Source organism: Orcinus orca, chromosome 8 (genome assembly GCF_937001465.1).
Source record: "Orcinus orca chromosome 8, mOrcOrc1.1, whole genome shotgun sequence".
In the NCBI taxonomy this organism is placed as follows: domain Eukaryota; kingdom Metazoa; phylum Chordata; class Mammalia; order Artiodactyla; family Delphinidae; genus Orcinus; species Orcinus orca.
This window is the reverse complement of record NC_064566.1, coordinates 23,272,706-23,300,450: the sequence shown is the minus strand read 5'-3', so window position 1 is coordinate 23,300,450 and position 27,745 is coordinate 23,272,706. Positions and strand designations below refer to the sequence as shown.

The 27,745-nt window shown below is 45.6% G+C and overlaps 1 protein-coding gene across 1 annotated transcript in view; it reads right to left on the bottom strand.

Moving 5' to 3' along the window:
* SLC1A2 (solute carrier family 1 member 2) overlaps positions 1 to 27,745 on the bottom strand; it is a 150,312-nt gene that overhangs the window by 103,341 nt on the left and 19,226 nt on the right. The gene's annotated exons all lie outside the window — the stretch shown is intronic.

Sequence of the window (27,745 nt, the reverse complement as noted above, 5' to 3'; positions counted from 1 at the left end):
TTTTCAGATCTCAGATCCCCTTGGGAGCTTGACTACATTCAAGCTCTTCTAGTTGCAGCATCTTCATCCTCTGTTGGTGCCATTTGTCACTGTAAGATCTTGATATTAGCTATTCTTCACTGCAGACTTACTATGTGCCAGGCACATTCTACATGCTTTACATGTGTTTGGCGAATTTAAATCTTTCAACAACCCTGTGAGGTAGGCACTACTATTATTTACATTTGTAGACCAGGAGAAGGCACAGAGAGGCTGAGTAACTTGCCCAAGGTCACACAGCAGCTCCATGGCAGAGCCGGGATCCAAACCCTCAAACTCAGACTCCTGAGCCTATGCCCAGAACCATCGCATGACCCTGACTCTCCCTGGAGGGGTTTACTGTCTCTCTAGAGAAGGGGCAGTGTGAGGCATGAATATTCGAGAAAGAATGGGAAGTGGAGGAGGCAGGGGTGGGTGCTGGTGAGGCATAGAGAGTGAGACCATCTTTTGGGTGTCGTGCAGAGAAAGCAACCAGCTAATCAATTAGTCAGGCACAGTCTGAGCCGCATTCACATTCTACCCCAGAATGTTCTGGGGTTGCCGCAGACCCATGGACGCCTGAGTAGGAGGCAGAGAGCAGGTTGCTGCGTGGCAGCAAGGAAGGGGTCCCAGCTGGAGCCTGGGACACAGCTAATGAGAGCAAAGCTACTACAGATGCCTCTTTCTCTAGGTTGCCAAGGTGTTTGTCACTTGTAAAACCGGGGGTCACCAGAGGGTTTCAAATATCACTTGGGGTACAGAACCAGAGGGTACCTTAAGATCCCTCCACATTGTGGAATTCTAGGATGTCAGTCCTTCTCCCCCGGCCCCATCAACAGAGCCAGCTCCATTTTCGAAATGACAAACAGAAGAACTACCACTAAGAGTACTTTCTATAAGCCGGGTGCTCTAGGCTGAATTCTTCCAGCCACTCTCTGTATGGAATTATTATTCTCTCCACCTTACTGATGAGGCGTAGAGAGGGAAAGAAATCTACCCCGGAACATGAAGCCGGCAAGAACTGGAGCCACGACCTGAGCCCAAGACGGGAGACACTCAGATCAGGTGCAGTCTAGGCACTCGATGGGCGGTGCTGTGACAGAAGGAGCGTCCACACCTTTCGTTCACTGACTCTTTCTTGCTGGAGCCTCTACAATGGGTCCAGGACACAGAACTACATATGGCAGGTCCATATGCAGTTCCATGCCCTCACTGAGGTCCATGCCCTCACTGAGCTGTATTTTCTTTCTTTTTTTTTTTTTTTTTGAGCTGTATTTTCTGTTCCTACAAGAAGAGGCTATCAGAGATGAGAGCTTAGCAAAACACAGGGCCACAGGCAGAAGAAGGGCATCGCCCAGACGCTGGGATCCTGTGCTGATCTCCATACCTGTCACCAGGTACACAGAGGCTGGATTTAAAACCAGTCCTTGGAACAGAGTGCTGGTCTGGGAGGATCCCGCATGCCGCGGAGCACCTGGGCCCGTGCGCCACAACTGCTGAGCCTGCGCTCTAGAGCCCGCGAGCCACGGCTACTGCGCCCGCGTGCTGCAACTACTGAAGCCTGCACGCCTACAGCCCGTGCTCCGCAACAGGAGAGGCCACCACAGTGAGGGGCCCACGCACCGCAACTGAGTAGCCCCAGCTCGATGCAACTAGAGAAAGCCAGTGCACGGCAATGAGGACCCGACGCAGCCAAAAATAAATAAATAAATTTTATTTTTAAAAAAAGTCTCTGCTCACCCACCTTCTTATTAATAATATGTAAGTGTATTAAGGACCTTCAGCCAACAGTGAGAAAAGTTCATTTATCCAAAAGTTGGTACACTGGCTCTAATTGGTGGAAACTTTATAACCAAGCCCTTGATTTCTCTTCAAAACGTTAAGGGGAAATGCTAAGTACTAAACAATCCAGCAAAGGGACTGCCTGTTCAGACAGTCTGCTGGCGTCTGAGTACCACTCACCCACCATACATATTACTCTGTGCCTTGACCTTTCCATACGTAAAACGGAGATAATAATCACAATAGCTATTGTACTCAAAGCTTAATACATATAGGCCCTTGTGATGGTGCCTGGAGCATAACACGCACTCAATAAATGTTAGCTATCATTACGCAAATTCAGCATATTTCATAATATTTATGGTAATGATTAACTGTTATTTATTCCTCTCATACTGTGTGCCAGGCACAGGGCTGAGAGTTATAGACATAGCATGATTTGGTCCTCAAGGCAATCCCATAAGGTAGGTATTATACCCATTTTACGGGTAAGAAAATGGGGAGGGAGTCAGAGAAGCCCACAGCTGGTGGATGGCAGAGGAGAGCTGGAACCCAGGTCCATCTGAACTCAGAATGCTTTGTCATCACAAGGTAAAGATGATTCAACTACAGTCCTGCATACTGGCCTGAGTGTGAGAAGGCTCTGAAGTCAGCATTTCCAACATCAATTATTATAGCATTCCCAAGTCTCCACTATCATCAAAGATTATATTTAACTTCTACCTGTGGTATCACTCATCTGGAAAACTCCTCTTCATCCTTCAAAACCTTACTCAGCTGTTTCTGGCTCTATACAGCCTTCCTTGTCCATCCCCATCCTTCAACGAATGGATGTTTTCCATTCCTGAACTACTTCTGCTTCTTTTACATATTTCTGCTTCCTTTCCATATTTCAAAGTGCTGCAACACTGAGTGACTTGCTGTTTGTCTCCCCAGTTAGGCTGTGAACTCCTCTATCCAGGCACCTATGATTTATTTTAATTCTTTGGGAATTAGCAATTTATTTCAATTCTCTGGGAAATAGCAATGCATGCATAATCCACATCAGGGGTTCTCTGCGGGGGCAATTTTGCTCCCCAGGGGACACCTGGAAATCTGGAGACATTTTTGGTTGTCACAATTGGACGTGGGAACATGCTACTGTCATCTCATGGGTGGAAGCCAGGGAGGCTGCTACAGTGCATAGGATACAGTGCATACGATATCTCCTCCACAACAAAGGATTATCCAGCCCCAAATGTCAACGGTGCCAAGGTCAACACACCCTCGTCTACCTAGTAGTTCTCAATTAAGCATCACTGATGCTCTTGACTAAAGAGTTTACTGTACTCCGTACATCATGGCTCAGGGCCTGCTGCAAACTGTGCTTCAGACCTCAAATATTTGTTTGCACCTCTGTGGGAGGATGATATGTCTCCATTCCTGATGCCATGCTTTGCCTTTCCACTTTGGCCAATGGGATGAGAGATGTCTCAGATGTCCTCCCTGCCTCACCCATAACACACGCCTATCACTCTAATGCACTCCAGCTGACTTCCAACTGCCAGTGTCTCTGTATCGTTGCCTGAGGGCTTTCTCAGAAGCTAAAAGGCTACTCTGCCCCCATTCAGGTCAGAAGCGCCTGGGAATTAAATGCCCCAGCCAGGAGCAGCCCTCAACCAGGGACTGTCAGGTTTGAATGTGTAAATACACCTGCTCCCTCATTCCTGGAGAGGATAACAGGACACATGATTCCAAGCATAACAGGACATGTGATTTGCCCTGTCTCCACAGACTTCCCCACGGGTTAAACTGGAGCTGCCCACAGTGGTAGCGGGCTTGATAACCCACCCTCTCTTGGCTGCCCTTCCACTTCTCCCTTTCCTACTGGTATTTCCTGCACCTCCCAAATAAACTACTTGTGCTGGAATCCTTGTTCTGGAATCTGCCCTTAGGTACCCGAACCGACACAGATAGAAATAACACATGTCTCTTCCCAGCAGAAGCATCAAGAACCTTCACATGATTCTCTCATTGCTCTTATTCCCTCTGCTACGACAATGGCATGACCCAGCTAAGGGCTGCGTCTTCAGCCTGGGTCCCACATGGAGGAGACATGGTGGATACCTGCAGCTGGCCTGCAACCAACAGGTAAAGACACAAGAAACAAACTTCCGTGGTTGTAAGACACAGACATCGGGGAGTTGTTGTTACTGAAGCATAACCTGGTGAAACCTGACTAGTACGGGGCTTATCACTCCTAGAGGGACCTTCCTAACTGATGCTATTCTAGAAAACCTGGGCTACTTACCTCCCAAATGATGCTCGTCTAAGGGCAAAATCATACAGCAGAGCCTTGAGGTTGGAGATGATTATTTACTTTCTTCCCTTTGTGGAGTTTCCTGTAACTCATGGTTCCTCATGCAGTGCTGGGAACCGGTGAGCACCTAGAGAGGTGGACTGAACCCTGAGCCATCTGGGTTTTACCACGAACCAGTTCAGGCCTGGTGACTATTTTGGGAAAAGAGACTAAGACGAGGCCTTTGGCCTAGAAACGGATGAAGGCACTAGTCACACTGCGGCTCTCTCTGCCCGGCTGACCTTGGGGGAAACCCCTTCCTCCTCTGGAGCCTCCCCATTTGTAACCTGGGGTCTGACCCTAAGAGCTGAGGTCCACCGCCAGCACTCAGCCTCCGTGGTTCGCTGAAGACCAAAACCAACCTCATTTTCTTCATCCCCTGCTTGATCCATCAGCCTTTAGAACAAGCTAAAATCAGACCCAAAATTTCAAGGGAAAGACCGTCGCATGCAGTTTACCAACAGCTCATTTCTTTTCCTTTGTTCCCAGATGGAAAGAGAGAGTGGCAGCCTCCCTTCCCTCTGTCCTTAACATTCACTTAAGTATGAACCCTGTGCAACCCATCAGGCTGAAACCTACTCATGATGTATCACAGGATTTCTCATGCTTGAGTCACTCACATCGGCCTTTGCTATTTTTGCCATATCTGAATACCACCTCTACTAGTACTGACTTAATAATATTTAGCACTGATGGATTCTTTGTACTTAAATACATGTATCTTCAGAGGCAATATTACATGACTACTGTCAATGAAAACCCAGTAACACTTGTCATAAACAGAAGGTAGCCGTGAAAACAAATGTGACAACAAACATCTTTATTGAATTGTACCTGGATGTTTGCTGAGGCCTTGGCCTCCTGCTCTCCTGGTTTAAAAGGGAAGTTGAGGGCTTCCCTGGTGGCACAGTTGTTGAGAGTCCACCTGCCGATGCGGGGGACACGGGTTCGTGCCCCGGTCCGGGAAGATCCCACATGCCGCGGAGCGGCTGGGCCCATGAGCCATGGCCGCCGAGCCTGCGTGTCCAGAGCCTGTGCTCCGAAACGGGAGAGGCCACAACAGTGAGAGGCCCGCATACCGCAAAAAAAAAAAAAAAAAAAAGGGAAGTTGAAAGGTTTTAGGACAGTGATAAAGGCCTGGCAGCACCTAACCAAGGTTTTAACTTTGTCCTAATCAGAAAGATTGGAAGATATTTGAAAAGGGAGTAATTTTCTCACCACGTGATGCAATGTTCCTCAATTTGCTGCCAGTGAACAATCATCTCATGTGTCCTCTAAAATCGTCTTTCATTTCATTGAGCATCTGTTTCATGTTTTGAGTAAAGCTGTATCATTGCCTTGGATCCTTACTTCATGTGGTTTTATTATTAACAGCATAGGGTTGAGTCCTGCTCTACCACTTCTTAGCTGTGCAATTCTGGCAAAGTCACTAAACCTCTCTGGGTTTCTGTTTCCTCATCTGCAAAATGGGGATAATCATAGTCCCTACTTTGTAATGTGCAGACCTTTGAAAAATGCTTGGCCCACAGTCAGGCTCACTAAATTATGTCTGTCATTATTATCTATTATTGTTCACTCTGTATGGTAGGTATTTTGATGCCCATTCTACAGATGAAGAAAGGAAGGCCCAGTTGAGTAATCTGTCAAGGTCACACAGCCCGCTTTTCCCACTCTTATAAGCAACTGCCTGAAAGAGCAACCAGGATTGTCATCTATATTAAGTCAGGTATTTTTACTCCTGTCCTGTTTTATTTTATTTTTCCTAACTCCGCAAGCTTGCTTGGTTGCCTCCCACTAAAATACAGAGGGCATTGTTTCCTGGACATAAGCAATAGGGAGCAGATTCAGGCCCAATTTGTGATGCGCCTGCCTTGTCTTTGACCCCCAAAGTGTGCCAACCTGTGCTGGGGTTTATCATTTCATGGAGGACAGCACGTGAGGTCAGAGATCTCATCTAAAACCACTGGAGACACATCGTTTGTGTGGAGCCCTGCTACTTGTTGTGATGGGGTGAGTGTGGACGAGGCTGTCATCCCTGTGCCTTTCTGTTTTTAATATTCCATTTATACATTTCTCACCTGATTTTACTTCGACTCTACTTCAGATCACCACCTGCAGAGAACACTTTAAAATGACAGAGAAGCACAAGTTCGGAAAAGAGAGAGAGCGTACGACACATGTCACTTGCCTTCCCTCCCCATACCCTGGTCTTAAAGCACCAACATCAAGTCCTGCTCTGGAGTTGACAGTGTGTAGGCAGCAGAAATAACACACATCCCGGAGTGGAGTTTTCTTCCCCACCGCCTTCCCAGAGACTAGGGGCTCTGAAGACTAAAGTAATACCCAGGGGATGGGTCTTTTGTCATGGGACTCAAGGCATTGGTGAGGGTGGAGTGAGTCAGACACTCTTTTAGCTTAAAAATTATTAGTTATATTTCAGCATCACCTGTGTTGCAGATGCTCCGTCCACAGAATCTGCTTACAAGGCTCCAGGTTCCTTAGCAGCAGCCTTGCACCTCCCTGCCTCTCCCAAACTGAAGTAAAACAAATGTGCAGAGAATGAATGGAAACCCAGGCTGGAGGCTGGAAATAAAGACACGGGGCCTTGGGGATAAAGGAGGTACGTGGTCTGTGGGACTGTGGGAAAGGGGACCCGGGGTGTTCTTGACCCACCACAGGGCCACACCCAGAGTGCACCCCAAAAGTCCCTGGCTGAGGTTGGGAGTCCCAGGACACGTGGAACCATCCAGAAAAAGCCACTCTGCATCCCCAGTGCCTGCTGGATGCTGTCTGCTTTGGATTTGATCACTTGATTCTGAAGCAAAGGACTGTCTGGACATTCTCAGGGAGCCCCCCAAGGGACTGGGCCGGCCAGCAGCTGAAGGACACTTAGTGCTGTGGCTACGGACACCCCAGGTTGCCCATGGGCATTCATGGGAAGCAGGAGGGGGGAAGTTCTGGATGGAAACTTATGTTCTTTCATTTATGAAAATGGCTTTGTGAATACTTGTCAAAGCACTGTCCCTAACTCTAGATCCCTCATACCCACCAGAGCATGATACAGCCATATCTAAGGGCCTGAAGGGGCTTGGCATTTCCATATCAGGATTTGACACATTTATTCTGAATTTTCATGGACTGCCTTCTATGCCACCCACTGCAGGCCGAACAGGGCTAGACCCCACTGTCTGACAACTGATCATCATAGATGTTGGCGGGGTGTACCTGGTGAGGCAGGGGGCTGGGGAGGATGGTATGGTAGTAGCTCAAATACATAACTAATGCTAACGAAAATCAGAATATGATAAGTACCCAGAGCTAGAAAAGTAAGAAACTGTTCACATAGGAATAAAGTACTGAGCTCATCTGGTTGTGGAAATCAAGGATCGCTAGGGGAAATGATGGGGGAGGGGTGACAGCAGAACATTCCACTACCCCTTCCTACTTCCCTTTGGTGGTGGCCCACCTGTACTCCAGGCAGAGCTAAGCCTCCTCAAGGAAGGAGCCGAGACTGTCCTCAGATAACTGCATGAGTTACCTGAGCTTTCAAGTGAACAAGGATGATGCTGGCATGGCGGTAACTATGCCCCGCCAGCCACGAGAGAAGCAGCCTGGAGTCGCCACATCCAGCAGCCCGACAGACAGGATTATAAATTGGAAGAGAAGCGCAAAGAACAGAGGGGCTGTTAGGAGGTACCCCTGCTCTTTAGTGGGGGGCAGCGGGACTCTTCCACGTGGAGCGGTGAGTGAAGAGAAGGGCTAAGCAGGGGCATGGGGACCAAGCAGGGTGAGGTGAGATCTCTTTCCATTCCGTGTGAGCGGCTGTCTCACTTGAGTCAGACGGCAGAGGGGAGAAACTACGGGCAGTAAGAGGCCTCAGGGCTGAGTCTTCTTTCCCGGCATTTTGGTGGCCAGTTAGAGATTCCATAACCTCCTAGACCAAGAACAGAATGCGCTGTCTCTGCTGAGTAGTGAAGGGGAAGAAGAGATGGCCAGAGTGGGTGGAAGATGTGAACTTTTGCCCTCCCTATCTGACAGCCTGTGAGGGCTCAGAGAACCAGAAAGGGGGGGCAGCCCCTCTGCCATCAGCAGGGTGAGTGTTGAGCTCTTTCGTCACCAGGTGATGGAATGAGTTGACTCACCCGTATTGACTCTCATCCTGCACCTTTAAGCCTGGTGGCCACCCTGAGTGAGAACGACCTTGCCTCCTGCATCCCGAGCAAGTCCCCTCCCGCAGCCCATCAGGGGCACTTCCAGTACGGCTCCCATCCCCTTGCTTCCCATCATTCCATTCACCCCCTGTCTATGGCCTCCCCTTACCACCTGGATATGACACCAGCTCCGCCAGAGCCACACTCCTCCCTTCCCGCTGACCTGGAGAAGCATCTACCATGGTCCGGCTGGGCCCTCAGGACCTCATCCCTCAATCACAGTGGATTTTTCTCTTCCCCTCGCCGGCCCTTGCATGTGGCTTTGGTGGCCAATGGCTACTGAGTTACAGTCTACATCTGTGGAGCAAAGTAAAGCTGACTGCTCCCTGAAAAGCTGGTTTTGAACCTGTGGCCTCATTTTCCTTGGTACCAGCAGAGGAGGGAATATGCCAGCAATGCCTGGAAACCTTTGCCAAGGCAGACTGTGACCCCATTTACCATCTCTAGGAGGAGGCAACACCTGCAGTGAGACTCAAGGCAACACCTTTGTACTTTTAACTCTTTATCGAACAGTCAGAAGTGCCACTGGCTGAACTAATGTGCTGGAGTTCCTGCTTATCAGCAGATACTCAAGCAACCGTCACCTAGGAGACAGAAATGCTGAGTCTCAGGCCCCACCCAGCCCTGAGGACTGAGAAACTGAATTTCTAACGGAATCCCCAGGTGATCCTTAAACCCTCTGAGGTTTAAGAAGCATCCCTCTACCTGATCTTGAAACTCATTTGACTAGGCTGCGGGTCTAAAATTTGTTTAATTTGAAAAAAACAAAAATGGAACACAGTAAGAGCAGCCTGAGAGCCATGAAACCACCAATCCTCGTGGGAAGTTTAGGAAGGAGACCTGGGGTCTGGCCCACAATCCGACTCCCCCTTCAGCCCTTGGTGCCTTTGCCACCGTCGGCAGCTCCCCCAGGTGTGGGCACAGCGTAGGCAGGGAGAAGGGCGAGCAAAGAAGCGACTTGGCGAGAAGGCAGGGAGGGAATGGAGAGGGCAAGAGAAGGAAGCGTGCCTGGGAAGAATAATGATGAGGCTACCCTCCCCCCGCCCCCCCATCACCCCTCCAGGCAGCCACGCCATGCTCCCTGCCGTCTGGTCTCTTAGGATTGGATGCTTCTTTCATTCATGTTCAGCCAGACTTAGAATCTCATCATTTCATACAGAGCCTCCAGCAGCAGCTCATACCACCCAGCTGATGGCTTCGCTCGGTTACTATTCTCCGTGGTTTCATCCTATATGTTAGCCTCATCTCCCCTGCTTCTGTGGTTCTGGAGCCCAGGCCTGGAGCCCACATTAAAACCCTCCGAGCTAGACTATTAACTTTTCTACTTCTTGGAGTATCTCCCAAGTGCACACTCCATACAACTTGAGATATTTATTCTCAAATCCTCAGGTACTTATTGCAAACTTATTCTCAATAACCAGGAAGGACCTAGCCCAGGACCAGCCACAGATACGAGTAAGATGTACATGGCCTCGAGAAATTCCCGCTAATAAAAGTAATTAGGATCAACACCTTCTGAGCTTCCTTAAAATTACTTTGTGAGGTAGATACCCTTAGTAGCTCCATTTTACAGTTGAAGAAACCAAGGCATGGAGGATTGCAGTAACCTGACCGAGCTCATTTGGCACGTGGCAGTTGGGATGCAAACCCAGGCACTCCGGCTGGAGCATCTGGACTCTGCCCACTACACCTCCCTGCTTTACAGCATGGTCAGAGATTCAGGTCTGTGTACAACCCAGGGGGCAGACTTTCAGAAGCACCGGGATTCGCCAAAGCAGGGCCTGAGCCGGATCTAGGGCATGGAGAAGGCCTCCTCTCAGACACGGTGTCTGGAACGGAGCCTGAGGCAACAAGAGGGGCCTCCAGTCACTGGATGAGGAAAAGGGCTTCCTGGGACCAGGGAACAAAACGCTGGCTGGCTCCTGCCCCCTGTCCCTTCTACAGCTGTCCTTTTGCACTCCCCTCTCCTTGAATACCTTCTTTCAGACCTTGAGGACCATGGCCAAGTGCTGTTGTTTCCTTAACAGGGTAGAGTCCCTTCATGAGATGGGCAAACCCAGCAGGGACACCAGTCACAAGGACCTGCCTCAGTCTGTGCCACACGACAGGTCCCAGGGGCTGAGCCTGGGGACAGGAAGCAACTGGTCCAGGGTAGGCATGAAGCCAGCTGTGGGTGAGGGGAAGAAGGCAGAAACAGGGCCAGAGAAGCAGAACCAAACATTGGAGGTGCAGGTGAAACTAAACGGAAAAGGAGCAAAGACACTAGAAACTGAGTAGATCAGAAACAGATAGAGGACTGCAGGCTGGGCTGTATCAAGGTGAAGGGCTGTGGGTGAGCCCATCTGCAGGTAGAGGGGAGGTTGCGGGACTAATACAGCATGGCCTGGGGGTACACTGGTCTGGGAATTGGGCAAGGTAGGGGATGCGACAAGTACATTCTAAGAGCTGAGCACCGCCAGGAGGCCCTGGAGACTGAACCTCTATATGGTCCCGGCAGCCAAGGTTCAATCCTCCCGTTGAAATGGATTTTCTCCATGGGACCTGAGGCCCATGTCCAAAACCCCAGGGCTTTGCTGCAAAGTCATCACTCTGGCCAGAACCACATCTGAATTTGCAGACCTGAGAAGTGACACCAGGATATCACTAGGCCTGAACTTCTGTGGGGTGGGGCTGCAGAGGGCAGCAATGGTAGCAGCTAAGACACACTGAGTGATGGCTACATGCAAGGGACTGTTTTTTGGTTTTTTTGCAGTACACGGGCCTCTCACTGTTGTGGCCTCTCCCGTTGCGGAGCACAGCCTCCGGACACGCAGGCTCAGCAGCCATGGCTCACGGGCCCAGCCGCTCTGCGGCATGTGGGATCTTCCCGGACCGGGGCATGAACCCGTGTCCCCTGCATTGGCAGGCGGACTCTCAACCACTGCGCCACCAGGGAAGCCCGCAAGGGACTGTTTGATGCACCTTGTATTTTAACTCAATCTTCACCATAATCCGAAGAAGTCATTTCTATCCCCATTTTGTAGTTGAAGACACTAGGCACAGAGAGGTCAAGTAACATTCATAAGGTCACACAGTAGGTAAGTCATAGAGCCAGGAACAAAACCCAGGCTCTCCGTCTCCACAGTCCATACTCTTAACCTCTAGGCTCTCTAATACCCACACCAGGCTAGCCTCAGAAGCAACTAGATTTATTAGTTCTTGAAACATTCATTTGCGACTGGTTTCTCGGCCTGGGTAGTCAAGTGTATATAGAGCAGCCAACTAAAAAATTAGAAATGGAGAAATTATTAGATACTTCCAACTTGAGTGGCATTCTACAAAATAACTGATCAGTCCTCTTCAAAAGTGTCAGAGTCATAAAAGACAAGGAAACTGTCACAGACGGGAAGAGACAGGGCAGTTAAATGCAACGTGGGATCCTGGATCGGATCCCAGAACAGGAAGAGGACCTTCTTGGAAAACCTGGGGAAATCCAAAAGAGTTCTAATAGCATTGGAGCAAGGTTGACTTCTTAGTTTTAATCAATATTCTGTGGTTATGTAAAATGTTACCATTACAGGAAGCTGAGTGAGGGGCATACGGGAACTCTCCATATTATTTTTACAGTTCTTCTTTAAGTCTAAAATTATCTAAAACTTTTCTAGAATTTGTTGTTGAAAAAACAAAGAAATACAAATGACAAAAGGATCAAAACCACTGACATTCTCGGTTTATAAACTAATGTGTTTATCTTTGTAATTGTAATCAAGCTACATTGTTTCCTCCTATGTATATGAATAAGTAGTTATCTTGATTTGACATTAAATCTGTTAAAAACTGTACACAACAATAAAAAAGAAAGCTGGCAATGATTAGGTTTAGAAACCTGTATCTTCTTCAGAAAAACCCATCACTACAGTTTTAAATGTACAGAAATACTGAATCACAATGTGGTACACCAGGAACTAACGTAGGTCAATTATACTTCAACAAACAAACAAACAAACAATCTCACAGAAAAAGAGATCAGGTTTGTGTTTAGCAGAGGTGGGGATTGGGGGAGGAGGAACTGGATGAAGGCAGTCAAAAGGCACAAACTTCCAGGTATCGGGCTTCCCTGGTGGCGCAGTGGTTGAGAGTCCACCTGCCGATGCAGGGGACACGGGTTCGTGCCCCGGTCCGGGAAGATCCCACATGCCGCGGAGCGGCTGGGCCCATGAGCCATGGCCGCTGAGCCTGCGCGTCCGGAGCCTGTGCTCCGCAACGGGAGAGGCCACAACACTGAGAGGCCCGCGTACCGCAAAAAAAAAAAAAAAAAAAAAAAAAAGGCACAAACTTCCAGTTATAGATACATAAGTACTGGGGATGTGATGGGCAACATGATGAATGTAATAACGCTGCTCTACACTATGTATGAAAGTTGTTAAGAAAGTCAATCCTAAGAGCTCTCATCACCAGGAAAACATTTTGTTCTATTTCTTTTATTTTGTATCCATAGGAGATGATGGATGTTCACTAAATTTATTGTGATAATCATTTCATGAGGTACGTCATTCAACTCATTATGCTGGACACCTTAAACTTATACAGTGTTGCATGTTAATTATAGCTCAATAAAACTGGAAGAGAAAAAAGAACAGATCACTTACACGTGCTTCAAGATGTGACAGTGTCATCTTTCCCTCTCAGATTCCCACTCTCAGTGTTGCTATTCAACAAATCTACTCGATACCCACAGGTAGACGGCCGCTGCCCAGGAAAGGTCTGGATCCCTTGGAGGCTGAAGGACCACTTTGTAGGCACGGGTTTGACACACACAAGGAGGAATGGGCAAGCCAGAGAGAACCAAGTCTTCATGAGGGTCAAGGTGGCTGGCAGCCGGCAGCCAGAGGGGTAAAGGAAAAACAGATGCACGGCTCCCTGAAACTATGTACAGGGCACTGAGGTAACACTCTGCCTGCATTAGCTCATTTAATCCTCTCTACAGCCCTTGGAGGAAGGAACCATTGTTATTATTCCCAATTCACTCATCGGGAAATTGAGGATAAGCGAGGTTAAACAGCTTCTCAAGGTCACACAGCAAGTCAAGAGCAGAGTTGGGATATAGCATGAAAACCATGTTATCATGAGAGACTGTAGGCTTCCCTTTCTTTGTTGACCTTCTTATTTCAGCCGAAATTGGACCGGCTCTCTCTATCAAATCATCCTCTGGTTTGTCCTCAACTCAGAGAGTGAGATGCAAAGTGAACCAGATGAATATCACAGAACACACGCTATGTACCAGCTGCTCTACATCCATCATTCCATTTGATCATCACCAAAGAGGAGTGATTATCAACTCCATATTCAAATGAAGTAACTGGGGCTCAGAAAAGTTACCAGACAGCTGAGTGGCCACACCAGAATTTTTTTTTTTTTTGCGGTACACAGGCCTCTCACTGTTGCGGCCTCTCCCGTTGCGGAGCACAGGCTCTGGACGCGCAGGCTCAGCGGCCATGGCTCACGGGCCCAGCCGCTCCGCGGCATGTGGGATCTTCCCGGACCGGGGCACGAACCCGTGTCCCCTGCATCGGCAGGCGGACTCTCAACCACTGTGCCACCAGGGAAGCCCCACACCAGAATTTTTTAAGCCCGGATCTTCCTGATGGCCAAAGCCCATGCTCTCTCCATTCATTCTATTTCCAAGGCAGAGTCACAAGGTGAAAAAAAAATAAAGTAGCCAAGAATAAATGAACCTCCTCTCAAGCCCCTGAAAAGTAACCCTAAAAGATATGCCTGAATAGGCATATTCGTGCCGATTTTGCCATTATCCTTGATTTTGCCTGTCACATTGATCAAATCCAGATTATTCAGACCCTGAACAATTAGAGTAGTTTTTGTTTGTCTATTTTGCTTTGTTTGTTTTGCTTGTTTTCTTTTGTTTGTGGCCTACATCTCTTATTTTAGACACCTCCATGACTTAAGCTTTCTAGAAAATTGCAAATACCCCTCTCCTGCATTCCAATGTGAGTTTTTCTTTAAGAAACTCAGATTCATAATCCATTTCACAAAATAGGCAATTCTAAATGAAAACACTTGCACATGGCACATGGGACCAGCCTTACACCTGGAAGTTCCTTAAGCAGTTTCAGCCAGAGTAAAGCCACACCGAACCAGACAAGCTCTCCTAAACGCAGGCCCAGCCCTTTGGTTTCAAACTTGGAAACAGGATCAGCAATACCACTGTCTCCTACCTCACAAGTGCATTCGCAGTGTAGGACTCCACGTTTCAAAAGGAAAAGCAATACATGAATTTAGGAAAGGACCGAATCCCCAGATTCTAAAACACAGGCACAGTGGAAGTGGCCTGATGCCTTTGTACTGTAGGACTTTGGGTACCGATTATTCTGAAACGTTGTCTGGGTGATGAAACACAAGACACTCAGGGGACCCTACCTCCTGGGAAGACAACAGTCTTAGAGCAGCTCGTGGCTGCATATTATACATCTTTCCACAAAGGCAGAGGAAGAGCTAGAAAAGAACATTAACGACTAATGTGAAGCAGTTTAAAATTGTCATAAACCTGAACTGATTTGTCAAAATCTTCATTTCTGAAAACACTCACCCTTTCCGTTCACATCAGCAATTTGTGTCTTTATGAGCAACTCTAAAAGTCCACTGCTCTTCTTATTCAAACTTATAACACGTGGCTCTCTTCAGTTAAACTCTATTAAAAGTCAAACCTGTATGGATACAGTTAAAAGTTGGCAATTACTTGGCCATCTTGGAAAGGGTGTATAGGCATCCTGGCTAATTTTAGCTCTGAAAGGAGAAGGAGAAGATGGAGGGATAAACCTGAAACCCCACTGTTTGTGGATTAAATATATTAAAATTTGTGACACATAGAACAGTGTCTGGCATAAAGGAAGTGCTTTAGAAATGTTAGCTCTTATTCCTGCTATGATCATCATTACTAATATTGTTATTGGGCTGCACAGATTCACAAAACTATAAGAAACCTTCAGCACATTTAGGCAATTCAATTTAAATAAGCAATGCAGATTTTTTAAAGAAGGGACACGCAATCCTGAAGGAGCAAACTCCCACCCACAAAGAGCAAAGCACCCCTGCCTCTGACACGTGCCTTGGGAGAGACCACCTAGCAATTCAGGAGCTTAGAAGCCTTTACTTGAGGCTTGAGAAGATGCCAAGGACTTTCCACGAGAACCAGTCCAGAGAGAGACATTTGATCGCATTTCCCAATGAGAAGCATATGTCCAGGGTACATATGCTTCCTCCGCTCACACATGGGTGGAAACAATGCTAAGTACATTCTGTCCCAAGAATTGACTCATGCTTACCCTACAAGGCTGAACTTTTAAATTTAAATCCCAGCATCCTGCCATAAACCAGCCAACTGAAAGGCCGCTCTGAGAACAACTTCTGGGCAATCTATTAATCGCGTGGCAATTCCCAACAGCTAAAACAAAGGTTCAATGTAGTCCAGACATCCGCAGAGTTAGTAAAAAGCTGTGTTTTTTCCTCCTTTCCATGATCATCACTCGTGACATCTATTAGATTCCATTTAGGCACCAACAGCAAAAGACATTACTTGAATGCTTCCACTGGGTTCAGGTTCATTACCTTAAAGAGGATGTCTGATTCTTCCAGGCAATCTATAAAAGGTCAGATCTGTAATGACTCACATATTTTCATAACCCACCTGATTTTATCATTTAATCCCTTGGTCGGGTTTCCAAAAACCCCAGTACTCACTGATTTGATCAGACAAACGACGCTAGGCAGCTTCCCAAACCATGTGATGCCAATACTCTTAGGTCCTCAGTCCCACAAAATGGGACACCTCCTTGAAACAAGAAAACCTCAATTCCCTGGATGGATCAACTCCACCTAAGAATTTCACAGAAAGGGGATGGGTTTTTGCTTTGCCTTTGGAAAATAACCCAGGTTGTGGCCCAGGTCGTTCGTGAGTACTAACCTTCTCCGAATATGGTCCTCGGGTCTCTTCATGGACACATACGTGAGAGTTATTCTAGGTGACCTCTGGTTAAAGAGTTTCATGTTAAATGCCAGCTAATCTTTGCTGTTCCCTGGACTGATCTGATCTCTTGACACATCTTAGTTCAGGTCTACAGCGAGCTGCAAAATGACAGCATGAACTAGTTTGGTGTTTCTCTTTCCCTTTCTTCCAGTCAATTCTGTTCCGTCAATAACCCCTTTTTCTTCCTCTGCATAAGCAGCAGTATACGTGGGCCAAAACTGAAGATAAAGAATGAAGAATAGAGCCGAGGGAGCCAATGGCTGCCTTTCCAGTGCCAGCACTAAGGCATTTAGGGAGCCTGGATGCAGCGGCGCCTGCGCACGCCTCGGCCCCACTGTTTGTTTTGAGTGCCGCTGGGTATTTTTAGACTCTGTAGGGAGAAGTTAAGCTGCACAGGGTGGCTGTTATGCCACTAATGACACCCTGAGCTTAAAGAAGCAGGATGCACGCAGTGACTGCCAAAGTTTCAGGTGAAAGGAAGCCACAGCTGACTTAGAAATCACACATAAGTGGAACTAGAGGTGGAAAAGGGAGAAAAAATTCTTCGTAAATTAAGTATTGCAGAGCTCAGGTGTACGCCACATAATCATGAGATTTTTAGGAGTTTGTAGTAGCCAGACATATTTCTTTTTCTTCCTTCCTTCCTTCTTCCCCTTTTCTTTTTTTTTCTTTTTTCCTTTCTTTTTGCTCTTCCACCCCTTTCCATCTGCTCCTAGAAGTGAAGCCAGGGACCCAGACCTGGCCAATCAGACAACCTTTCCTGCAAGGGTCAGACCAGGAACAGGTGTGACTGATAGTCTAGCTAATGAGACTGTTCCCTGGGCCTTTTCCTGGAAGCATCAGGAAAGAGGCACTTTTTATTGCTGAGATCATCAATGGTAAGGATGCTATAAGCCCTGAGCTGCCAGAAGCCATCACTGCCTGAAATGAGACAAGCCAGGAATACCCAGCCGAGAGATGGGAGGGAACAGGATGACGCTCGTGGTGTCTGTGCCCTTGGCCCTGCTCTGGCTGCAGCCCACTGACTCCTTAGACATCCCGGTGACCTGAAAAATAAAGCTCCCCCTTTTCTCCCTTTGAGTTGGGGTTCTACCAAGAACACCCAAAAGAAGCTTAATGCAGAGTGATCTCTAAATGTAGATTTCTAAACACACCAGAGGAATGTTGAAGTACAACCCATAAGCCTATCCACTTATGCCCACCCGGCTTTCTAAGATACAAGCCCTGTCAACAAAGGCCTCCTAACTGCCCTCATGTGTCCCAGAAAGCAGATGGGAAATTCCAAGCTGATCCTACTTTGTACTTCCAGAAAAAGAAAAAAGTGTAACGTTCATTTCCCACAGATATCACATGGCATCCTTTCATTTGTTGTCATTCCCAGAAAAGCAAACTTCCCTGATGGTTTCATGCCCCCACAACTGTGTGTGAGTGCTGACCTCCGATCACACAGTCCTCTCCACTGAGTGATGCTGCTGGTAATGAAAATGATGATAATGAACTTGCAGTGGTCTAGTGCCCTGCACAAAGCAACCAGCCAACAGCCGTTAGACTTTTACTTACATGATCTGGTTAAATCGCCAGGACAGCACTTTGAAACAGATACTGTCACACACCCATTTTACAGATGTAGGTACTGAGGCTCAGAAAGATGGAACAACTTGTGTGAGGTCACACAGCAAGTAAGACGTGGAGTTAGGCTTCCAACTCAACCCCACGTATCTGCAAAGCCTGTGGTCGCCCACTATGTGTTGAACCACCCACTGCTTGATGGACATTTACTTGCTATTTATTTCACACTGTGTTTTCCCTCCTGGCTTGTCAGACTCTCTACATTTTCACTCCTACAAAGTTCCCATTAAATTTGTGTGGTGTCTTCCTGACCCTCTTGTGTTTGATTCTCCATCATTCCATTGTGATTCTTCAAAAGGGGTGAAGAGGGGCAACCAACCAGTTACATCTTGGTTTAGTTAACCTTTGGTAGAATCATGAATCCAGTTCTCAGGAAGAAAATTCTCTATATTTCCAAGAGAACAAATCCTAAGTTTTAAATTTTTTTCCTAAAAAAAAAAAGATTTAAATCATGCTTCAGACATTTATGATATTACTATTTCTCAGCTCTCCAGGAGTAAAAAGAACTTAAATTGTTCTTTGAAACCTGATGCTGACATCTGATTCTGCTTTCCCCACCTAAACACCACAAAAGTTAAAAGCTGACAACCACCTAAGGAAATTATCAAACATATATGAAAAAAATGTATATACAATGATGTGCATGACCATGTGGTTTATGACAGTGAAATGTAAGTTGTAACCTAAACGTCCAACAATAAGGGATTAGTTACGTGAACCGTACAGTATAAGTGTGATTTGAAAACACGTACACCGATTAAGTCATTGAAGTTATGTTGAGGAAGAATACAGTGGGGAAAAAACAAACCTATCATAATCCTCAACGAAAAATGCAGACTTTAAAACGTTTATTTTTACAAAAATAACAAACACACAGGTTTAAAGGACATAAATTAAAATGGTTAACAGTAGTGGGATTGTGGGTGATTTTTTTTTTTTTGGTTGTTTTTTTGTCTTGTGCCTTTTTGGTTGAAAGTTTTTTGTTTGTTTTGCTTTGATCAACATTATCTTTCTAATGATTATTACTTGATAAATGCTTGTTTATAACGGTTATTAAGAAAAAGGCTACAAGGATTAGGGAGATGAAGATGTTAGTGAGGTTATCAGAGAAAAGGAAAGTATAAGCAGAATGTGGGTGGGAGCCCAGACTCAAGTCAACTGCTTGAGTTTGGATTCTGGTTCTGTTACTCACTTGCTTTGTAACTGAGCAAGTTACCCACCCTCGCTGCATCTCCATTTCCCCACCTAGAAAACAGGGATGAGAATAATAGTACTGACCTCATGGAGTTGTTCTGAAGGTCACATGAGCCAACACACATGAAGCATTTAAAACAATGCCTGGCATAGAGCACGTTCTGTACAAGTTGTTGCCGTCATTACGGTGTAAACCACTCAAGAGCGAGCCCCTTATCTTATCCATCTTTATATTTCCAGCATGTATCACAGGGCCTCGTGCACAGTGGGTGTCTGAACAATGTCTGTTGAATGGTGCCCAGTTGGATTCCAGGGGGCAATGCTAGTGTTTTGAGGTGCGGCCACCATGATACTACCTCACTCATGACATGCATTGCATAAATTTCCCTCCAGATCCTGTCTTTGGGGCTTCTTAGTACTGAAGGGTGAGCAGTTGTTCTAGTGGCCAGTTTGGAGGGCTGACTGTTCAGGGAACAAAAGGGACAGTTGAGAAACGGTATGGCCACAACCCAATAAAGTTTATCAATGGCCTGCCATCTTCCTCCATTGACCTGGTCTGGACTTTTTTGGTTGCTTGAAAGAGAAATGCACTCACAAAAAATAAGAGAAGACTGTGATAGTGCGAGGCATGGGTATGTCATGGAATCCAAGAACAAGAAACAAAATAATAATGGAAGCTGCCTTGCCAAATGCAATTTGGACCAGTCATTGGGTGACTGGTTAGCTAGAGCTGAGAATGACTTTTTGAAATATCATAATACTAGAACTATTTTAACTGAAAGTGTATGAAAACATTGCCAAACTCTGGATGACCTCAGATCCCACGTGGAATACAGATGATGACTGTTCTCATCCCTATGGCTTGATCCTAGTGTGCCTGAACTCTGAACTCATCCTTAGAATCCCGTGAGTTTTAGAAAAGTACAGATAAATGAAGATGACCTCTTCCCTGTCAAACAAGGAAGACCAGCCCTGAGGCCATCTGCACAGCATGTGACCATAATTCAAAATGACAAGCGCGTGGAGGATCTAAGAATCCTAAATGAGCCTCAGACAGCTCCAGCCTTAAACCCTATGGATTAGAGAACATCAATTCATCACTGAAGCTTACTCACTTGCTGAGTTACCTATCCATACTTGCACTATGGCAGATTCATCAGTGTTCCAACTTTCAAATCTTCAGAAGATTCACCAACTTCAGGGAAGAAAAATACCACCTCAGGAGTTAGGCCATTTATCTGCTTACGTTATTGGACAATTACACAAAAAACTGAGAACTTGAACCGTAGAATTTGGAGGATGTAGAAGGATTTTAGAAACCCAGTCATCAACCTCATATTTTACATATGAAGAAAAGAATAAAGGTTAGAGAGGTCAAGGTGATTGCCAAGGCCAGGAAGCCCACAGTCAGTGCAGTATGGTTTTCCTACCCTTCTGTGTACCCAACAGGTAACCATCTGCCTAAATATGGCACAACTCATAGAGAGGCACTTGGTAAATTTCCCAGAAATTTGTTGTGCATACAAGGAAAAACTAAAGAAGTATGATTATAAAAATTTACCCACAGGCTGAATGATTGATAAGATCATACTCTATGTGGTGGGCCTCAGAGTGAACCAATAAGAGCAAAATAGAAATATTCAGAAATAAAAGCTCACTCCTAAATGTAACTTATAAAGACCAGTAAATCTCCCAGGTGAAACCGTCCCTGCCCTCTTTATGTATTAGAGAAATGGACAGCTCTTTCAATACACAGAAGAGGAATAACAGATGTTGAAAGCCAATGACATGACGAGCACATCACAGATTGCTTCTCATTTCATCCTCATCACAACCTTACAAGGAAAATATTATCTCCCTTTTTTCAGATGAGCAAACTGAGGCTCCGATAGGTTAGGCAATTTCTCCAAGGTCACAGAGCTAGTCTGTTTGGTTCTAAAGCTTCCAGGTTTTGCAGTGCTATGTTTCCCACTCTTGCCAGGCAGAAAATCCTCAGAGGGGCACAACTGGCAATAAAATGGTCTTTGGGGAATTCCTTAAAGGTACACTGTTTGGGGCCCCTAAGTTATCTCGGAGCACCAATTCCACAAGGAACCAGGCCAGCCCATCTGCTTTCCTGATTTCATCTGTCCCCAGGGTGTGCTCCTTCAAAGACACAGAGTTTAGTTTCATTTCTCTCTGGTCCCCTGGATTCTCCTTAGCATCTTCTAACTAAACTCATGTAATAATTTTTTTTTATCTTGACCCTACAGGAATTTGTCTCATCAGAATTAGAATTTAGGCAGAGGAGGCAGAAAGCTACAAGCAAAACCATTAGAAACTATTATCTCTGGGCCTTAACCATGTTCCTTGCTATGTTTCTTCCACACCACCAGGTCTTTCTCTTCAATGGAATACTCAAAATCTTAGGCCCATCTTGCTTTCTCTCATCTCTCACTCTTTTACTGTGTCAGTAAAGGAACATGTCTTTTAAAATGTATATATTTTCTAGATACTTTCAGACACTGACACCCTCAGACACCATTGCAGTGAAATTCAGAGATGTTAGTATAAACCAAAACTCGATACTGAAGAAAAAGCCATCAAGATGTTCTGACTTGGACAGCAGGTTCAAGCATTTTCTTTGGAAAGAAAGGGAAAGAAAAGCAATACTTATTTTTTTAAATGATAATAAAATCAGCTTTAACAGGTTTTATTTTGAACATCCTAACAGATTTCAGGAGATTTGACAATGTTAGAGAAATACTGAGGTATGACCTGGGGATCAACCATTTTAAGAACAACAGCTAGCATACCAAAGGATTGCTGTGTGCCAGGAACTTCCTTCTACATTCTCTATGCATTTATCCTCACAACCACCCCTAAAAGACTTGGTCAAACCTTCGGTTAAACCTTACATGTGTGGAAACTGAGGCTCAGAAAAGTTAAGTAAGTTGCCTTAAAATTACCTTGTCTGGGAAGCTTATCCATGGCTAACATGCAGTGCTTCTTAATTTAAAATAAAAAGGAGGACAGCCATTTATATCTCAATAAGTTGCAAACATGTACTTTCTGACTTTCTCGTCTTCCAGCGGCCTCCCCCATTCTCTCATGGACTTGGTATAAGAATTTGTTCCTGGTCAACCAATCGCCGTAGATGGCCATCTTAATTTGTGGGAAGGATTTTCTGAGCAGAACGGGTCAACTCTTTCTGGGAATGAAAGAAAGTACTAGTTCAAGCATCCTGCTTCTAGAAAAGTGACTCAGAGAGGCACTCAGCCTTTTAAGCAACCTGAAATGCCAGGAAAATAGACTCTGGCCATGCAAATGGCTGGCTCATCTGGGTCTTCCTCTGTGGGTGGGCTGAGAAGGCAAGACCATGCCCCACTTTCCCAGCACTGCAACCGCTCTCTCGCTATTAGAGCCACATAACCTTCCCCTCAGAATGACTCTCTGGACAGGGCTCTTTAATAATTCAGTCTGGATAACTGACAGGAGAGGGTTTGGGTGTCATGGCAACAACATAAAGCCCTTTTTTTTTTTTTTAAGTATCTAAAACATGAGGCCATTTCTTCTCGAATGTTGCATTCCTGACGGAAACTGTATATGTGTGAGAATGAGATGGGAACGGGTGGAGGAAAGATATCTTAAAAATGCCGTCTGTAAGTCATTAAATATCAGGACATTAAAATAAACTAAACAAAAGCATTTCTTGGCTCTACACTGCACCCTTCTGGAAGGAAGAGGAAGTGAAAAAAAATCATTTTCTATACTCAACTTGGCTCTATTATTATGAAAACATATTCATATGGAAAATTCATATATAAAAGTATTTTCCCACACTCAAACATTTTTATCTTATCATATATTTCCACAACTAATCTTTACCACAAATTTATGAGGCCAAAATTATTATCCCCATTTTACAGACGAGGAAGCTGAGTCTTAGAGACCACAGCTAAGCCTCACAGCCTAGAAGCCATGCAGGCAGGATCTGTACCCAAGTCCGCCTGAATCCAAAGTCTGTGTTGTTTCTACACACCAATCCTGTGGGAAAGGAAGAAAACTGAATCCAACTGGGAGTGGGATAAACCCAGAATTTCTTTCAGGAAAATGGACCTTAAATAATTTTAACTATACACATTATTTAAAATATCTTTCATCACATAGCTAAAGAGAAGAGGGGAAAATGAGTTTTATCAATTTCCTATTTTCTTCTTTTATGGAATTACGAGCCAGACACAACAACATGCTCTTTTCCACTACCCTCTGAAAAATATTAGACATATTTTTATAGAAAGATAAAAGCTGAGCTGTTTGAGAGCAGAGCCTGAACCTACTTCACCTTCATTTGGGGGTGCTCAGAAAAATGTGTGAATCAATGAAAGAGTCAAGAAGAGACGGAAATACTTTAAAGCAACATCCCTTTAACTTTTGTTTCATAAATTCCAAAGTTCCGAGCAAAAATGACTCATGACACTTAAATCACCAGGTGAGCTGGCCCAGGCTCCCATTCGCCGTCCACGTGCACAGGTAGAGCTCCAGCACGTGAGGCAGGAGCTGTCCCCAAGCTGGGCACATGGAGCGTCTCGTTCTCACCCAAAATCACGGCTCACGCTTGGGATCTTAATTACGCATTTCAGCTCTCCAGGCTTCAGTTTACTATCTGTAAAATGAGGATTCTGTGAAACTAAGTATAGCGATAGTAAAGGTTAAAGTTGAGAACCTTGATTTGTATTTTTGAAATGGTCAGCCTAACACTTAGTAACTGGTTTGACTCGTTTTACACCAGTCATGTGGTCATCAGTTGGCTTTGGTACAGCACAGGCACGGCCTAAGTGAGGAGGAAGCTAAACACCTCAGCCTGAGTTTAAAAACAAAAACAAATAAACTTGACTTTAGCTTGTAAAAGAGTGAATTTCAAGCATGTTTGACAACAGTCCACAGGAAGAAATACATCTGATGTTTTTCATCGTGACAGCACACACATACATGCATCACACACACATGCACACACATGCAAGCATGCGCACACGTGCACATATATACACACATGTGCAAGTATGCACACGCGCGCACACACACAGGCAAGCATACACAAAACCGCAGGAAACAACCTATACTCTTTCTATACGCAATGTACTCTGTTAGATTCTATTCTCCTCTAGCTCATTTTCTTAATTTGACATTTTTCTAACAAATGGATTTCTTGACTCACTAAACGGTGGGGACGTGCAGTTTGAGAAGCACTCTCCAAAGCTGTGCTGTCCAGTTTCATGCTGGAGCACTTGAAACAGGACTAGTATGAAATGAGAGGGGCCACAAGTTTAAAATACCCTGCAGACATTTAAAAATATTACCAACCATTAAAGGAAAATACCTCACTAATGATCTTTCATATTGATTGCACGTGGAAGCAATAACCGTTTGGATATTTTGAAGCAAATAAAATATTTTACTAAAACTAATTTCTCCTGTTTCTCTTTACTTTTTTCCTGTGGCCACAAGAAAATTTGATATTACAGAGGAGACTCACATTAAGCAGGGTCAGTGGCCACTGTCCATGGTCAGATCCACCCCGCTATTTGTTTTGGTAGATAAACCCTTATTGGAACACATCCTCACTGCTTCATTCACGTACTGTTGGGGAGTTGCGACACAGACTGCGTATGACCTGCAAAGCCTAAAATATTTACCACCTGGCCCTTTGCAGAGAAGGTTTGCTGACCCCTAACAGAGTGCCAGATGCTTATTATCAGCTAGTTAATGTGTGTGAATATATATATATATATATATATATATATGTACCTATATATGTTATTTGACTTGATACTGAGGACAGTCCTGCAAGAGGAGTTTCATTACCACACTTTCTAAAGGAAGCCCCAAGCAGTTAAGTAACTGGTCCAAGATGACCCAGCTGGACAGCAAATAACAGAGCTGGGATTTGAACCCGCGCCAGTCTGACGACAAGGCCTGGGCTATCATTTCTACCTCGTATGCACCCTCCCCTCACTCAAACAATCCCTTCCTAGCTAGATGGAGCACTAAATTCTACCTTTGTGGCTGGAGAACTGGCCCATGGGACTGTCAACCAGTCCAGAGGGAAACGGGGACAGGTTTGGGGGAAGAAGGCCTCTCCTCAGGGAATTTAAGGGTGGTAAGTACTTGTTTAGTTCTAGGGAAAGTGAGCTGCCTGCTACCCACCTGGCAAATAAATACTGCTCAGATGCTGCTCTAAGACTGACCGAACTGCCATCATTTTAAGCCTCTCTTCACTTCAATTAGGGCTTTTCGTTAAGGTGCCTGGTTGTTTATTTTCAACCCTAATACTTTAGGGCTTCACACCTCAGATGTGATGGTCCAAGACAGTTAAACAAAGTCACTTTGAAACAAAAATAGCGTGGGAAAGACTGAAAAAGTTCACTGGGGCTATTATTAAGTAAAAAAGCAAATAACAAAGTAGTTTTCAGAGTGACATCCTATTTTGGTGAATAAATAAAAATCAATTGTAACTGTCGTGTGTGTGTGTGTGTGTGTGTTGAAGACTATTCTCACAGGGTGTGTGGAATTCTTTTTGCTGGTATGTACTTTTAAATATTTGTTACAATGAAAGTGTATTGCTTGCAAATTTTTAAATTTTCCTGGTTGAAGAAGCCATGCACATTTTCTGTGTGTGTGTTTTTAGAGCACTGCCATCCTTCCACTGATTTCCACATAGGAAGACACAGAGAATAATCACTGAGTACAAAGGACTGGAATCTTCAGGGCTCAGTCAGGAAACCCGGGGAGGACCACCAGCCGTCTTTGAGGAAAAGTGGGGCTGCAGCGCCCCCCTGCGTCCAGGGTCGGGGACGTCACCAGCAGCCGGCGGAGGAAGCCGGCCTCTGCTGCTCCGGGGCAGGGGTCCTGCTGGGCAATTCCATATAGACTACTAGGAATGCCCAGGGCCAAACAGTATTTATGCTTATTGAGTTAGACAAGTGAGAGAGCTGGAGCTCCAAAGCCCACCTTTTGCCTGCCGAACTAAAGGCTTCCAGGGTTTCCAGAATCTTCCCGGCGGCAGTGGAGGGGCTTGGGAAAGCCACCTGGAAGGGATGCCCTGAGTCCTGCACAGCATCTGTCCAGGCTCAGCATCATCGAGATCTCCCTTTCTGGCAGATTCAGCAGCAATGAGGTGCACATGTGTGCTCGAAGGGGGAGCATGCATAAATGTAGCATTGCTACACTTTGAACAAAGGTTTTATACATCTTGAAGGCTCAGTTTTAAGTGTTCCAGGGAGATTTAAGCACAACTGTGCTTACATGGCAATATGTTTCAAAACAGCCACCTTTTTTTCAAGCACCTATTTGTTCCAGTACCAGTCAAATGGCAGATGACCTTCATTACAGTGCAAGCTATTTTCTCCACTTTATAGTAGGGGTAGAAGAGGAATCTGGAGCTCCAAGAAGCTAAGTCACTCATCTGGAAAGTAGCTGGTCCTAGATTCAAGCATCTCTAGCTCCTTCTAGGTGCCAAGTGTCCTGTACTAAGGTTCTGGCCAGGCTGTGAGGACAGCAGGTAGCAGAAGACCGAGATGCATCCTCTCCAGGCACCAGGCTGCTGGGTCCCACCAGATGGCTGTATCTGACCCCCAGAGGGTCATCCTTAACACCTAGCAGAGGGCCAGCCACTCCACAAGCATCTGTTAAATCAATGAACGGCACCATGCTTTATTGCGGCTTAAGCTGGGGGTCCAGGTGATATGTCAGGGGACTCCCCTGATTTCTAAAGCTGCCACGAAGAAGGCAGAGGCCAGGCCAGCCCCTGATCTCACCTCCACCCCCCACCCCCCACCCCCCACCAGCTAATACAGGAGTCCCTTCCCTGGTCACTTTAAAGCCAGATGGCTGCAAGTGACCCAGAGCATCTACAGCCCACCCTTCCATTCTTTTTGCTTCCTTTGTCCCGAGCAGAGATGGCAAAAATGATTCTAAAACTGGTATTCATTGCTAAGCCTTCAGTCAAATTAATATTTGGTAGTCAGGAAGAGGCACTCAGACAAAATGGGAAGGATGTTTCATGAATTTGAAAAAAAGTCATCCATCACTTTTCCTGCAAGCTTTGAACATTCCCTTTAGTGATCTGTGCCCCCCTCCATATACAAAAAGTAACCAAATGAAAATCATTATAGACATCAATAGAACATGCATCTTCAAATAGTATGTGGGTATTAAAAAGGCATTTTAAAAAAGTCTTTGCCTAAAATGTTCTGGTTTTTTAAAGATGGGAGAGAATAAAGATTCCCTTTTATCATCATGGGCATTTCCTTCACAATTTTCCTCTTCCTCCCCCGAGCTTGTATTCTCATGGGAATGGCTAGAGGAGGTCCCAGGCCCTTGAGACCCTTTTATAACAGTGACCCAGCATTCTCTGGTCCACATGTAAAGGAAGAAGATGTCTTCGTTTAATGGAGCCCTTCCACCCTCAGCAATTTGCAAGTTTACTGCCCTCCTGTCACCAACTCCTGCCCCTGCCCCGGAACAAATCCCAGCCTTAACCACAGGCGTCTGGGAAGGTAAACTCCCCAGCCT